This window comes from Cebus imitator, unplaced genomic scaffold (assembly GCF_001604975.1).
Source record: "Cebus imitator isolate Cc_AM_T3 unplaced genomic scaffold, Cebus_imitator-1.0 Scaffold111, whole genome shotgun sequence".
Taxonomy (NCBI): Eukaryota; Metazoa; Chordata; class Mammalia; order Primates; family Cebidae; genus Cebus; species Cebus imitator.
Genome location: NW_016107426.1, coordinates 5,889,828 through 5,903,574, shown reverse-complemented (window position 1 = coordinate 5,903,574; position 13,747 = coordinate 5,889,828). Strand labels below are relative to the sequence as shown.

Sequence of the window (13,747 nt, the reverse complement as noted above, 5' to 3'; positions counted from 1 at the left end):
AAAAAAAAAAAAAAAAAAGACAAAAAATAATAGATACTGGCAAGGCTTTGTAGAAAAGGAAACCCTTACACACTATTGGTGGGAATGTAATTTAGTTCAGTCACTGTGGAAAACAGTTTGGAGATTTCTCAAAGAACTCACAACTACTATTCAACCCAGCAATTCCATTACTGGGTTTATATTCAAAGGATAATAAATTGTTCTATCAAAAAGACACATGAAGTTGAATGTTTATAGCAGTACTATTCACAATACCAAAGACACGTAATTGACCTAGGTGCTGATCAATAGTGGTCTGGATAAAGAAAATTTGATACACACACACCATGAAATACTATACAGCCATAAAAAAAGAATGAAATCATGTTTTTTGCAGCAATATGTATGCAGCCAGAGGTCATTATCCTAAGCAATTGAATGCAGAAACAGAAAATCAAATAACACATGTTCTCACTTACAAGTGGGAGCTGAGCATTAGGTACACATGGACATAAAGATGGGAACATCGACATTGGGGGTTACTAGAGGGTGAGGGTTGAGAACCTACCTATTGGGTACTATGCTTGGTACTTGGATAATGACATCATTCATACCTCAAACCTCTGCGTCACGCAATATGCTTATGTAACAAACCTGCATATGTATCCCCTGAAAAGTTGAAATTATGAAAAAGTAGAAAAGCTCCATAATTAAAATTAAACCTGAATTCAGGTGAGAATGGTTGAGTAAAGGTAAGCAGCCTTTCCTACTGCAGGACTCTTTCTGGTCTTGAGTATGACAATATCTTTAAGAATTTCCAAGGGGGAAGCAGAATTTGCAATATTTACACATTTTTGAACACAGGAGTACCACCCTCACTATCTTTGTTGTCCTTTGTCGGGTTATCTTATAGAGCCTGCAGTCTGTGGTAAATGCACACTACTGTGTTGTTATTGAAGCACCTGAGGATCCCATCTAGGCCAGTGGTTCTCAAACCTCAGCCTGCATCAGAGCGACCTGGAGAACTTATTAAAACATGATTCCTGAGCCTATCCTGAGAGATTCTGATGCAGTAGGTCCAGGGTGGGGCCCCAAAATTTACATTTCTAGTAAGTCGTAGGTGCTGCTGCTCCTGCTAGTGCAGAGACCATATTTTGAGAAGCAGTTGGCTTACCAGGATTTAGTGATTCCCCAGAAAGAATAATGACCTGGAGGGAAAGGAATGGTTTTCTAATCACAAGGCCTGTTCTTTTGGAATAGTGGATGTGCTATTTCCCCACCAAAGCATCATGGTGAAAGGATACCTGATTTTTAAAGTCCAGGGTTGAGAGCTTAAAGGAGAAGATGAGATCTGACTTGGGAGCACAATTAACTGGGTAGTGACAGAAGCTATTGTAGAAGCTGGGTAGTTACAGAGGCTCTGGGAGTCTGCTTAGCACAGAAGTTGGGAGTGCTAGCTTTGTTGTCGGACAAATCATCTCTCAAGCCTCAATTTCCCCATCTGTCATATGGGTATCATACCTGCTGTATTAGTCGATTCTTGCACTGCTATAAATAAATACATGAAACTGGGCAATTTATAAAGAAAAGAGGTTTAATTGGCTCATGGTTCCACAGTCTGTACAGGAGGCTGGGGGGGGGGGCTCAGGAAACTTACAATCATGGTGAAGGCAAAGGGGAAGCTGGCAAGCCTTACATGGCTAGAGTGGGAGGAAGAGAGCGAACGGGGAGGTGCTCACACTTTAAAAAACCAGATCTCTTGAGAACTCACTCACTATCATGAGAAGAGCAATGGGGAAATCTGCCCCGATAATCCAGTTACCTTCCACTGGTCCCCTTCTCTAACACTGGGGATTACAATTCAACCTGAGATTTGGATGGGGACACAAACCCAAACCATATCACCTGCTATGGTTGTGGGAAGATCAATCAAATCAGCCAGCACGTGGGAAGCACTAAGCACAATGTTATGTGGCAGGCACGTAATAAATGCTCACTGGGACTAAGGCAAGAATTAGGTACAGGAAGTGAGACTTCAAGGCCAGGCAAAAAACCTGATTTGCTGAGCATTTGGTCCAAGTTCTCTTGAAGTACTTTTGTCTTGGATTGGTATCTTTGTGCAGAACTGGGATTAGAACTCGGAGTCCCCTCCATGGGGAACTGCAGCCTCCAGGAGCCAGGCTGCCATCTCAGAAACTACTATGTCTTATGATTCTCCCAAAGCCATCCATAGCCCAAAATGACACACAGTAGGTGCTCATTAAGTATCTGTTGAATATCAATGCACTTAACAGAGGGACGTGAACACCCTGACCCCCAGGAGCTGCTGAACAATGAAACACTGACGTTTGCTTTAGTCAGACAAGTTTTGTCTTCTCAGAACAAACAAAAAGCAACAAAAATAAACCAGACAAGGCTTTGGTTCTGAAAGACACTGAACAAATACGCTTCAGTTATTATATGAAGAAAAATCAATGACTTCCCCATCCATCAGTGTGTGTGCCTTCGGCATTGACTTGGAAACGCTGAAACCCTCCTGGCCCAATGCTCTCTTGAGCCCGCAGGCTGAGAACACCAGTTCCAGCATTCCCAGCTGGCCGAGCGGATGAGAACTCATTTCCTCCTTGGAGCGCAGAGCCATCTTTGCAGGTACTAACATGCCTTCCGTGCTGTCTGCCTTCTGGCTAACAAAGCAAGCAGACAAGAAAAGAGGAGGCAACCCTGGTAACTGTAGGGGCAGAAGTTTTGAAGAATGGGGTTTGGGAACCATTACAGGGAAGTTAAGTGTAGGTGGGAGGCTGGCGTAGAACTAAGAAGCTACTTGGCTGGGCCACGGAAATCACCTGGGGACTATTAATTTATTTATTTATGGGATAGGGTTTTGCTCTGTTGCCCAGGCTAGAGTGCAGCCATGCAATCATTGCTCACTGCAGCCTCTAACTCCTGAGTTCAAGTGATCCTCCCACTTCTGTTTCCCAAGTAGCTAGGACTATACAGTCCTGAGGACCTTTCAAATAATGACAGTTTCCTATGTCCTACCCAAGACCAGATTCTCCATCTTAATGCTTTTCGGATTCTATGATGGAAAAAAAAATGCAGAAATCAAGTTCTGCTTAGGTCCTAGAGATGCCATTACTCTGAGCTACCTCCAAACTTTTGCAGCTCACCAAGGGGGTCTCAGGCTGGAGGGAACTTCTCCTCAAGTGTTCCCCCGGGAGGACTCAGCTGAGAATATTAAAGAGAAGAGATTTTTTTAAAGAACATGCAGAGGTGTCTAAAATAGTCGAACTCATGGAAGCAAAGAATAGAATTGTGGTTGCCAGGCACTAAGGGGAGAGAGGAAAAGAGTTGGTATTTAACCAGAATAAAATTTCAGTTATACAAGATGAATAAGTTCTAAAGATGTGCTCTACAACAGTGTGCCTGGAGATAACAATACTATATTGTACACTTAAATATCTGTTAAGAATGTAGATCTCTTGCAAAGTACTCTTACCACAATAAAATGTTTTTAAAATGAATGGAAGGATAAAAAAGAACATAGAGCATGGAAAAGAAGAGCTGGAAAATTCTCAAAGGTGTGTCTCATGGTTGCAGCCATGAGTCTGTAAATACATCTTGGAAAGAATTCATACTCAGAAATAATTACACAGAATGACTAATATAGAAAAGAAGTGTTTCATTATATCTGTTTAATAGAGCATCAGAATTCCTCCTTCTGGTACTTTGGCTCCCAGGAAGAAAAAGTGGATGAGGAAGACCCTTTGGGCCTCATCAAAAGAGGCATCGTTAGCAAAGAAGGGGCCAGTCCTGAGAGCCTAAGAGGCTGTGAATGACTCTCTCACCTGCTCTTCTCTGTCTGTCCTACTCCTCATGAGAATGACTTCTCATCATGGAAGGCCTGCAGCAGCATTTGACATACATATCTCATTTAATTCTCACAACAGTCTTATGAAACAGGCCAGGATTGGGCACACAATTGTCAGCTACCTGAAAATACTAGGAAGAAACAGGTGGCCCCAAGCAAAAGGCAACAACTGCCCTTGGTTGAGCAAGATTTCTTGGGAAGCTTATCTGAGGCCCCACCTGTGAGGACAGGCCCACATTTGCCTTGCCTGACATTCTCCCCTTACTGATGTGTTCTGACCTTGTCTTGGCGTGATTTGTCTTTGGTGTTGCTCATGACCATGCCGCCTTCCTCCCGGGAATTTGATCTGGTCCTGGTTTCTGCTTCTCTTGCCTTAGCTCATACTCAAACCCCGTGAGTAACACCCCACGTGTAACAGTGGTGTGCGGCTCCTGAGGGGTGTTGAAAAGATGGCTTCATTCAACGCCATGAAAATATCCAAGAAAGAATTCAGCAATGGTTATAGAAATTGTGGTAAATCTGCACAATGAAATACTATGCAGCCATTAAAAATAACATCAATTCAGATTTCTGAATGATATAATGAAGCAGAGACAGGGCCAGGTTCATGGGCGTGGGACCTACACAGTCATACAGGGCCCCACACTTGCAAGGGCCCTAGCTTGGTTTAATGTTTCACAGCTACTACTTTGAAATTCTTAATAGTTTTTTAACAAGAGTCCTCCACATTTTCACTTCACATTGAGCCTACAAATTATTAGCTAGTCCTGAGCAGAGATGCCTCTCAGTGCCCATTTTCTCCTGTCTTTTAGTAATAGAACCTCCTCCCTTTGCTACAAACATATATCCTGACTAGTGTTTCCAGGCTGGAATTCCTTTACAGTATTTCTTGAGAATTTGTTATGTTTTACCAACTCTCAAAAGAAAAGTAAGTCAAGAAATTTAGAAAAATTATTATAAGAAGTATCCTGCAAGAATCAAAGCTTAATGATCAACCTAAAGACATCATTGGTTTGAATCTGTCAATGTCAGATGAAAAGTAAGAGCGGGAAAGGCTGACAGGTGGAGGAGCTTATAAAATAGATAGAACATAAGGAGAGCACATAGGTCAAGAGCTGATCAGTCAGTCTTGCTTGTAGCTGTTGTCCTGTTCTAAGTGTACGTTCTTGACTGATGCTAATGGCAAGTAATTTTTGGAAATAAAATAAACAGTATTAGGTTTATATGTATGTATGCTTTATTTAAATACTGCTAGTGATGCTCTAGGAAATAAAAAGTTTGGGAAGCAAAATACACCCTTAATTGGCAATTTCCATGTGTGATCCTGTGTAGTGCTTTAACTTCGTTAGGAGATCTGTCACATTATTTGAATATTACCCAAAAATGTTCACTGGTATTATCCAATGTTTGATTTTTTCCCTCAGGTTATAGTTGTTTATAAATTCACTAAAACTTAATGTTTCTTATTTATTAAACCAATTTCTTTTAGATATCTATAGTAATGACTAAAGAATATAAAGATTGCTTGAAGTCTTTTATTTTCCTTTTGTTATTTAGTTTTTATTTTGTAATCATAAAGTTAACTCTGCGATCCAGCTAGACATGGAAGGGGATAAGGTAAATATGGAACCCAAAGGACTGCTCAAAGATTCTAGGATACTGTGAGCAAACAGGGTGGAGGGATGCTCTCCTGAGCTACGGAAGGAATGGCCTGGTGGCTCAGATAAAACAGTCAAATGTATTAGAGTGGTCCACAGTCAGCAGCTGTGATCTTCTTGCTGGTCTTACCATTCCTGGACACAAGGGTTCCAGGGCTTCCACAACACTCATGCCATCTTTCACCTTGCCAAAGGCCACATGCTGGCCATCCATCCTCTCAGTCTTGGCAGTGCAGATGAAAAACTGGGAACCATTTGTGTTGGGTCCAGCATTTACCATGGACAAGATGCCAGGAGCTGTATGCTTCAGAACGAAGTTCTCATCATCAAATTCCTTGCTGTAGAGAGACTTGCCACCAGTGCCATTATGGCACGTGAAGCTGCCACCCTGACGCGTACCCCAGAATAATTCTGTAAAAGCAGGGACACCTTTATCACCAAATCCTTTCTCTCCAGTGTTCAGAGCACAAAAATTTTCTTCCATCTTTAGAACTTCGTCTGCAGGCAGCTCGAAGGAGATGTATCAATAGCAATGTTGAAGAACCTGTGGCGGAGGGGGATTGATCATGGGTGGTGGCAAGGGCCTTTGGGCGGCCGTGATGATGGCAAATGGAAGTCTTTTAAGATAACAGGAGTTTACCTGTATAACAAACCTGTACATATATCCCTGAACCTAAAATCAAAGTTTTGTTTTTTTTTAAAAAAGAATAACTTATGACTTCAGGAATTTCTAAGAATTCCCAGGAATTCCAACTTTTCATTTGGACATCCTGATGTATATCCACTGGGTATTTGGAAATGCCAATTTATGAAATATGACTGCTTAGCTAGAGACTACATTTCTAGCCTCCTTTGCAGGTAACTATAGCTACGTTCTAAGTTTTGGCCAATGAGATATGAGCAGAAGTGAAATGTGTGCCTTCTGGAGTTTATTTTTACGAGAAAGTTGCTTGTCTTCTATTCTTTTTTCCTTTTCTCTCTGGCTTGGAAATGTTGAAAAGTAGGGGACTCATTGGGACCAAGATTCAGAAATTATGTGTTAAAGTAGAGAGGGCTGCTCCTCTAACCTGTTTGCCTTATGACCTTGTGGAATGGAATTGTCTACCTGAGATCGTCATATGACGAGAAATACATTCTATTTTATTTAAACCTCTGTATTTTGTGGTCTGTTTGTTACAGCAGCTTAGCCTATGCTAACACAGATGGGAACATGCTATCTTAAAATGCTACTTGGCAAAGCATACACAATTTCATATTCAACAGAGTATCAATCACTAAAAAACACAAAGCAAATACCTAGGAGAAAATATGTCAAAGTATAACAAAAAGTAAGGGAGAAGCCAAGTTGTATGCTGTTCCAGAAAGAAACTAAGTGGTATCACCTAGAGAATCACAAAGCAAATACTTACTCAGCACTGCTTATGTTTTGGGCAAAGGGCTAGAACAGGGAGCAATAATAACATTTTCCTGTTGGTATGGAGTTTATAGTGAAACTAGAAAGGAAGATGTTTGTAAAAAATTACTAGTATGAATGACATAAATAAAGTATTCTCTTTTCAGTAGGTCTTCCTCCAGAGACTGAAATATTGGTGAGATTTGGGGTTTAGGATAATCGTACCTCCTTCAAGGATTGATAATTTCCACCATGCCTAGTAGAAGCTGGTGGTTTCAGCAAGAGGGGGTCCACCCCTTCAGCAAGTTCTTCAAGAGTAACAACGGGCAGAAGAAGCCCGTGGGCTTCCAGTTCACCGTCCTGCCTCTCTTCTTCAGGAACCTCAATCCAGCTTCCCTAGCCCTGGGAAAAGAAAACTGAAAAATATCCCAACCCCATTAAGCTCTTTGTGTCAAGGGAGCCCTCCTTATCTGAGAACACCTGGCTGGCTGTGGGGTTGCCATCTTGGGAAAATCGATAGCGTCTATTTAGTTCTGGTTTTGGGGAAAAGCAAAGAAAGCTGAATAAACACATGAGTGGAAATTTGGCACTCGTTTTACACAGTAGCTTTAGTTTTTGTAGCCTTTTTAAAAAGTGAGAAACTCTAGTGTTTTGTTTAGCAGAAGTCATTAAATATTCTGCAAGAGCTGCTTTGAGTCAGCAAGAGGTGGTAAATTTGCTGTTGAGTAATGCTCTGTGTTTACCAAAGACTTTATCCATCTCTTTGTCCATCTACTTGCCTGGCTAACACAGCCAGCCCTGCCAGTCCCTGCGGGGCACTTCTGTCCACATACCTGTCAGACTCCATCTTTCACCAGAGGTTTCATTACATAAAATAGAGGATGAGTGTTCTTAGAGGCACTTTAAACAGCTGAAAATAATGCAGGAGAAGTCAGTGCAATTAACCAAGCCCTTGGCAGGAGGATTTGAATAGTGAAGGAACTTATGTGCCCTAGGCACCGATGCCTTATATTTGCCACATTATCAGGTCACAGTAAAGCATGTCTCAAAGCTGTGCATCGCGTAGGACAGGAGTGAAATAAACTTTGCCTTGCTGAACTCCCTTCCTCCTCCTTCTCCATAAAGATGACCCAGTCTTGTCGAAGCAGAGTCTGCAGTTGTTTATCCATGATTCATTCTTCCCTTCTTACTTACTAATAGAAGCAAGATTTTACTCAGATTGAGAATGCTCCCAGACAAGAGAACATATTCCCTTATGTTCCTTGAAATTAGAAGTGGCCAATGAAATGTTAGTGGAGGTCAATCGAGTCTTCTAGAAAGGGTGTCTTTTTCCCCATTCTCCTTCTTCCTACCTAAAACATGGATGTAATCAATGGAGTCCAGTAGTTATCTTGTTTCCATCAGGCAATCTTGGGGTTGGAATTCATGGATTTAAGACCAAAGAGCAGAAAGGTAAAAGAAGGCTGGGTCCCTGATGATGGTGAAGATGCCACATTTCCCTGTGGATTCTTAACCTCCAAATATTATGTTATATGGTAGAAAAATACACTTCTAATAATTCAGATGTCTATTACCAGCACCACGTTTAATTTTAACAGATACAACATACACTCAACGTCCTCCTCTCCCACAAGTCCTTCCAAAAGCCCCTAAACATTCAGTCATTGACTGAAGCACTCACTGATCTGCAGACATTTACTTAACTCCCACTAAAGGCCCAGCTCTGTGACTCACATGGGGCATGGAAAAGATGAATACGCATGATCCCTGACCTTGGGTGCACACTTCCCAATTAGAATGACTTGCTGCCACTCACTGAGGCTTTGAGTTTCTTCTAGAGCTGGCTCCCCAAAGAGGAATTGTGTAAGCGGCTAGAGAGCAGAGAACGTGCCTGTCCATCTTGGTCTCTCCCATGTTCCCTGGCACAATGTCTTCCCCTTAGGTGCTCAACGTCTATAGACAGGGGTAGATAAAAGCTGAACCTTCAGCCCAGCTCAGCTTGTTTAAGCAACTGCCCATATCTGACAGTCACCACATGGTCACCTAGCCGCAACTCTGATGGTCCCCAGTCATGCTTCAGAGCTCAGGCCCCCATTCCACCCTTCCCACACTCTTCAGTTAAGACATGGAGGAAGACGTGGCTTTTCTCAATTCTGACTCTGTCTGTCCATCCGGGCCTTGCTTCAGGCATGGTCTCATCAGCTTAGTCAGGCCCCGGCACCCTCAGGCAGTGAGCACATTCACCATTCCACCATTTGGCCACATGCATTTAGGCTGAAAAAAATCACCCTGAGGCCAGGCTCAGTGGCTCAAGTCTGTAATCCCAGCACTTCGGGAGGCCGAGGAGGGCAGATCACGTCAGCCCAGGGGTTGGAGACCAGCTTGGGAAACATGGCGAAACTCTGTCTCTACAAAAAATACAAAAATTAGCCAGGTGTTGTAGCAGTCGCCTGTAGTCCCAGCTACTCGGGAGGCTGAGGTGGGAGGATTGTTTGAGCCTGGAAAGTTGAAGGTGCAGTGAGCCAAGATCATGCCACTATACTCCAGCCTGGGTAAAAGAGTGAGACCCTGTCTTAAAAAAACAAAACAAAACAAACAAACAAACAAAACAAACAAAAAAAAAAACGTACGAAAAACTCATCTGGTTCTCCCAGGCTGTAGCTAATTGTATCAAATAGCCTAGAGTGGGCTAATCTCTGAAGGTCCAAGTTTTCATCAGAGGAGAAGAGCCACTAGGTCTCTCACGGCACATCCCTGAAGGTTATTTCTGGCAGTGGAATTGTGAGCAAAAAACACCATTTGTCTCTCTTGGGCTCTCTAATGTGCCAGTCCCCAAGCCAGTCACAACCAAGGCAGGTTGTCTGTCAGATTCCTACTCCAGCCAGCTTGCAAGGAGGGCATCCATCCCGCTGTGCCAGCCCAGGACATGCTGGAGGACAGCATGGACTTAAATGCCAGCCCTATCCCTTTCCACCTCTCGGGCGCTGGTCAAATTACTTAATCATGTTAAACGTCAGTTTTCCTGTCTGTAAAATCGGTATATAACACATCATTTGTATGGAGCTGTTATAAGGATTCAAGGAGTCAATGCATACAAGTCCTTAGCCCAGTTCCTAGAACAGTGGTGAGCACTCTCTAAATGGTAACTGTCATCATCCGTGTTATTAAAGCCCTGTGTCACCTGTTGTTATAACCCTCTCGTAAGCTGGTGAATATTAAACCTATTGAAAGTTCTGATTTTGATAAAGAATCCCAGCTGGATTTGGGGAGAGCAGATAATTTTGGTAGTGACCTTTTTCACGTATTTTCCCAAACTCTCTATTTTATGTCCCATTTTTCTGTCTAGTGATATCATTTGTCCGTTAGGTCATGAGGAAACAACCAAATTCCAATCCAAACTCTTAATTCTAACATCTTTTCTTGGAAGCATCTTTATCTCTTACCATCCAACTGGGTCAACTTGCTGATGATTTTCTCTTACGAAGTTTACAGTAGAAGCTCAAGTTACCTGCTGGTTTTCTCTCCAGGACGTTCCCATCCATGCACATGTCTGAGGTGTGAGGAGACAGGCAGAAACACAAAGACGCACGTGGGAATAAATGTGTAAATGTATTTAGACTTTATTTGGGGAAACTGGGCTTTCAGCGCCATCCAAGTTCAACAGAAATGGCTTTGCAGACCAAACACTGGTTAGTCATTGACACCAAAAACCGCTTGCAGTCCAAATTAGACACAACAAATCTGGGAAAGAATTTTTAAAAATCCAAATCTTGCAACCTACTCCTCACCCCAGAATACTTTAGGTATCAGAGGAAGGGAAATATGTATTCCAGGAGGAGGAAGTGCAGGGGTGGGGGGAGGGCTGAGAGAACCCCTGGGGCTCTAGCAGGTGAAAAAATGCGTTTGCTATATTTGGGACAGAAAGAGCTAGGAGGGCTTGTGAGTCTGGGCCCTCGTTCCTGCCTCCTCTCTATCCCCACTACGAAAAGCTGTCACAGCTGAGGGTTTGGTCACCTTATACCAATACTATGGATAATGAGGTGGAAAAACTCAGGGATTGTCTATGAGCCCAGCCTAGGCTGAGCGTGCAGAGAACTGCGAGAGCGGGATTGGAAGATCGGGAAGGGGAGTGGGCAGTCGAAGACCAAAGGCCTTTGGGAAGGTGGTGGACCAGAGACTGCAGGCCCAGCAGCAGAAGAGACAACCTCCCCACCCCCTAACACCTAGGGGGCGCTATCTGTGCAACCCAGGCTGGTGGCTCCTATGAGAAATGCAGGCATGTGTGGCCAGATCTTCAGATGTTTTAAGAAATGCTATAAAAGCCCCTGATTTAAAAATGTTGGACACTGATTCAACACACTGTACAACAGTGTATACAGGCTGAAGCAAACAAATCTGTTGGCTGGATCCAGCTTGCAGGGCAGCCTGCTTCTAAATTCTGGGTCAGGGAAGACTTTTATCTTACCTCTGAAGCTGGGAGTTTCAGGGGGTAAGTTAAGAGCCGACACGTATACACATTAACTCTTCTGCCCAGATCTTCCTACTGCTAAATTAATCTAGCCTAAGAACTCCTTTACAGCACTGAGAAAAGCGCAGCTCAAAAATCAAAGTACAAACCCAGAGAAAAACCTTCCAGGTAGCAACCTCAAAGATTGAGCTTTACTTTTATTTTTTATGTATTTTGTAATGCCCCAGAACAGTTGGTCATATTAAAATCACAAGTTGTGTAATAGTCACCAAGCCCCCTGTAGCTCCTGACCCCACAGGACAGGCTTGGAAAGGGCAGAGAGATGAGGGTTGTATGTGACACACCCAGAAGGCTGAGGGGGCCCAGTCAGGAGCCAGATTTACTTCTCTCCTCCCCCAGCTCTTAGTTTGAGTCCTGTATCCCCAGGCCACCCCGAGAATTTGGACCATCAGACAATGGCTCGGCTGGACTCTTTGAAGAGCAAGGTTTGGAGGGAGAGGCAATATGTGTGGGCGGGAAGAGTGAGGTCAGAGGCTGCCCCACTGGCAAGGCTGAGGGGAACCCCTGCCCCCAGCAGCTGGCCACAGTGGCACCTCTAAGTCTTTCGCATTGACCCAACATGGACTGTTTATGGGAACAGATGTAAAGGCCAAGGTGCTTTGAGGTGAGGACCAGCGTCAGAAGACACACACTGCGCACAAATCTCCAATTCCAGGCAAGTGATACAGTAGCACAGCCCGGACTTCTAAAGATTGGCGTCTTTCTCCTCTTCCCTGCACAGTGTGCCTTCACTGTGGCAGCGTCCTGGGGAAAGCGAAGAAGAGGAAGGCAAAAAAGCAACAGAACAATAAAACAAAAGGCCAGGTACAGCTCTCAAGCCTGTGATTAAGCCCTCAAGGGCTGGCTGCTAATCACCACGGTGGGAGAAGTTCTCTCACCCACACCGCCTTGCTTTTCTGTGCAGACACAAACGTCCCTCTCCCCAGAAGCACGTTCCAACCTTTCACTTTGTTCCCTAGAGCTCAGACACTGGTGCTGCTCCGAAAGATCTGGGAGCTGGCAAAGCACTGTGGGTACTGGCATGCAAATGAGGAGCACAACCAAGCGTGTCCCACATTGCTTCAGAGGACCTGAATTTTTTATGGCTTGTATATGCTTTTTGATGTTTTCATTGTCTCCCAGCATAACTGATATGCATTCCGATTCTGACAACTAGAAGTTGTGTTGATTTTTTTCTTTTTCTTTTCCTGGAGCTGGTCTTCCCAGCCTTAAAAAGACAAGTTCTGAGGAAAAAACCCAAAAAAACAAAAACAAAAACAAAAATCTACCATAATAAACCGAGGTTACTTTAAGAAGTGAAATATTTTAAGCAATTCAACCGCAGATGCAACCAGGAAAGGAAAACATGTTGATTCTCTTAAATTCCTTGGAGTAAAACAACTCCAGCATGCCTACCTCACTTGAAGGGACAATTTCCAAAAGAAAGAGTAAGGGGGAGAGAGGGATTTTTTTTTTTTTAATTTGATGGTGGTTTGTGGTGAAGAGCCTATTTCTATTAGGAAATACGCCCTTCCCATCTGTTTGCACTTGCTTTTAATTAGCTTGGGGACGCTCCTTTGGAAAAAGTGAGAGCCTTATTGGACCCGTCCTCTATACACATGCTCTGAGGACTAAGTTGGTGAACTTTTAAGGGAACCATTTCTATTTTACAGCTATTTTGCCCTTCAAGGATTCAGAATGCATCACCCATGCCAAATACCTCAGGTTCAGTGGTATTTCTGGTTTGGCTGTGGGGAGGAATTGCTGGACAAATCACAGGAAAGTCATTCCTGAGAGAATCCCGCCAATGTCCGCCCTTCCAACCCCCCTCCCTCTGGTGGCTAAGATCGTTCGGATAACAGGCTGGAGCAGAGAGGGCCTGTCTGGACCTGGACTCGGGATCTTCCCAGCATTCCCATTTCATTCCAGCCTTAACTGCACAAAAACAGTGCAAAGCATGTAAACATGAACACAACCTCGATTATCTATGAAAATCCTAGCAAACCTTGCATTCTTCTCCCCATTCTTCTTATCCCAGGTCTTGCAACACATCATTCCGGACTCCGTGTCCCTACTTGATCCAAGTCCAGCATCATTCCTTCCCTTCAGCACCATTCCTGTGCCTCCATTGGCCTCAGGCCACTCACCAAATAAAGGACAGCCTCCCAACTCCTCAGTGTCCCCATTCGCCACCCTGCATGTCCTGGACAATGGAAACCCAGTTGATCTTTCACGCCTTTCCTTGTGCCTCCCTCCACCATTGCTGAAATTTTCCTATAGCCTGGTGGTGCTTCCAGGTTTTGAGGCCAGATCTGCTGAGTGGTGTCATCAAGGTCAGAACT

General features: G+C 43.7%; 1 pseudogene; it reads right to left on the bottom strand.

Annotated features, from left to right (window-relative positions):
- Positions 1 to 5,588: 5,588 nt before the first annotated feature.
- LOC108311055 lies at positions 5,589 to 12,551 on the bottom strand (annotated as a pseudogene).
- Positions 12,552 to 13,747: the final 1,196 nt, after the last annotated feature.